Source organism: Portunus trituberculatus, chromosome 37 (assembly GCF_017591435.1).
Source record: "Portunus trituberculatus isolate SZX2019 chromosome 37, ASM1759143v1, whole genome shotgun sequence".
Classification (NCBI taxonomy): Eukaryota; Metazoa; Arthropoda; class Malacostraca; order Decapoda; family Portunidae; genus Portunus; species Portunus trituberculatus.
Genome location: NC_059291.1, coordinates 32,211,228 through 32,213,727, shown reverse-complemented (window position 1 = coordinate 32,213,727; position 2,500 = coordinate 32,211,228). Strand labels below are relative to the sequence as shown.

Below are 2,500 nucleotides of genomic sequence, written 5' to 3'. Positions count from 1 at the left end.
CAGGAGCGACGCGCAGCTGCACTGTCCACTACCACAGCTGGGCGAGAACTGACTCCCCTCAGCCTTTCCTGTGTGAGTAGCGGCCGCACACAGACCACCACCACTACCAGCGCCCTTCCCCTCCTCCAACCGCCACTCCCGCCCAAATACAACACACCATTTGCCAGGGATAACTCTACATGACCCATTGTGTTATTATGATTCTGTGGAGACTGGAGAGTAGTGGAAGGGAGGAGCGTTTGGGAGAGGAAGAACGGGAGGAAGGAGAGATTTGGCGCGTGTATGGGAGAACGTGAGATAGGGGCAGGCGTTCTCTCTTTCTCTCTCTCTCTCTCTCTCTCTCTCTCTCTCTCTCTCTCTCTCTCTCTCATTAGAACATAAGGAAAGAGGGAAGCTGCAAGAGGCCGCCAGGCCTACACGAGGCAGTCCCTGTGTGCTTAAGCTACCTAATTCCATCAATCTTCCCCATCCATGAACTTATCTAACTTTCTTTTAAAGCTCCCTGTTGACTCAGCCCTGACTACATGACCACTGAGACCGTTCCACTCATCAACCACTCTGTTTGAAAACCAATTTCTTCCCATGTCTTTCCTAAACCTGAATTTTTCAAGTTTAAATCAGTTATTTTTGGTTCTGTCCCCGCTACTGATGGTAAGAACTACATTCATGTTCCCTTTCTTAAAACCCTTATACCACTTAAATACTTCTATCAAGACGTCTCCTCTTAACCTACGTATCTCTAAGGAATGAATATTGAGTTTTTTCAGTCTCTCCATGGGAAATATCCTTCATTCCCTGTATCTTTTTAGTAATCCTCCTTTGCACTCACTCCAACTTAAGGTATGTCCTTCCTGAAATGTTGGGACCAGAATTGTACATAGTCGAGATGTGGCCTGACCAGCGCCAAGTATAATTTCAGTATTGCTTCAGGACTCGTGCTTTTAACACTTCTAAAAATTAATCCTAATACTCTATTCGCCTTATTCCTGGCCTCAATACATTGCTTCCTTGTATCGAGATCGGAGCTAACTATGACTCCTAAATCTTTCTCATACTTGGAACTTCCTTGTGCCCCGTTACCTATCGGGTACCTATTGTTTGGACCACCGTGGTACAGTGGAACCATGCGTGCTCTGGGATCCGAGGGATCTCCAAGCGCACGGATTCGAATCCTGTCCACGGTCTGAGTGCAGGTTGGGCTTCCTCACTCAGGGCAACGGTTTCCTAGCGGGTGGGCTTTGAGATAGGAGGTACCCTAAAAAGTATCCCCTTTAGCTCATAAATTCCCGTGAAAAGCCCACATGGTATAAAAAAAGTATAAAATATCTCTACCTGCGCTCAGTACCTTGCATTTGCTAATATTGAACTGTATTTGCCATCTATCTGTCCATTCTTTCATCCTGTCCAAGTGTGCCTGCAAGGCCATGGCATCCGAATCGGACCTAATTAATCTGCCTATCTTTGTGTCGTCCGCAAATTTCTTGATATCACTATCAATTCCACTATCCAAGTCGTTGATATATATTAGAAATAATAATGGCTCTAAAATTGACCCCTGTGGCAGCCCACTAACTACTTCTCCCCACTCGAAATTAGATCCATTATTTACCACCCTCTCTCTCTCTCTCTCTCTCTCTCTCTCTCTCTCTCTCTCTCTCTCTCTCTCTCTCTCTCTCTCTCTCTCTCGCTTAAAAATTGGTATATTTATGTAGCTAAATAATTTTCTTCCCTTCATCCTGCATTTATTAATTCATTCCTTCTTTCTTTCATTTATTTAATCATTCGTTCATCGCATTTTTAATAACAGTGTCCCTTTCCACCTCTCAGCCTCCTATTATTTCCCCTTCGTCTCTCCTATCTTTATTCCTTTTTTCCATCCTTTTACCATTTCTCTTTTCCCTCATTCCTTCCTTCATTTCCTCCACTTCTCTCCTCCCGTTCTTTCCCTTCTCTTCCGCAATTAACTATATATTCATGATTCATTTCTCAATATTTATTTTTTATATACCTGGTAAGAAAAAGAGTAGCTAGGCGATATTATAGTTTACGTAAAGGCTTTGCTCATTATACTAACTAGTACTAATAACACTGTACGAGGCACTTCAAAGGAACTGATTGGTGATTGATGAAATGCACCAGTTTTAGTATTTTTCCCCCCACTAGGAATATGATCCTAGCCAGCTCTCCTCTCGTTTTATGATAACACACACTCGTCGTTTGAATAGTCAATCTGCATTACAGTCGCGGGAAAATCTAAAAAGGCAAGTTATTCCTCAGTAACGGGGAGCATTGGGTATTCGTTGAGGTGTATTAGAGTGTACTATTGCCTCTGAGTGGTTCCTATACTCTAGTGTCTTGGAAGTCTGATGTTTGTGTTGGTGAGATGTGAGAGAGAGAGAGAGAGAGAGAGAGAGAGTGTGTGTGTGTGTGTGTTTCACTGTTTGATCTGCTGCAATCTCTGACGAGACAGCCAGACGTTACCCTACGGAACGAGCTCAGA

The 2,500-nt window shown here is 43.6% G+C and overlaps 1 protein-coding gene across 2 annotated transcripts in view; it reads right to left on the bottom strand.

Annotated features, from left to right (window-relative positions):
- The window catches only part of LOC123514104 (synaptogenesis protein syg-2-like), a 382,484-nt gene extending 382,355 nt beyond the window's left edge, over window positions 1-129 (bottom strand). For both annotated transcript variants that reach the window (XM_045271736.1, XM_045271737.1), the window contains exon 1: window positions 1-129. This exon is cut by the window's left edge and continues 1,922 nt beyond it. The gene's annotated coding sequence lies outside the window, so the exon portion shown is untranslated.
- Between the last annotated feature and the right edge of the window lie 2,371 nt (window positions 130-2,500).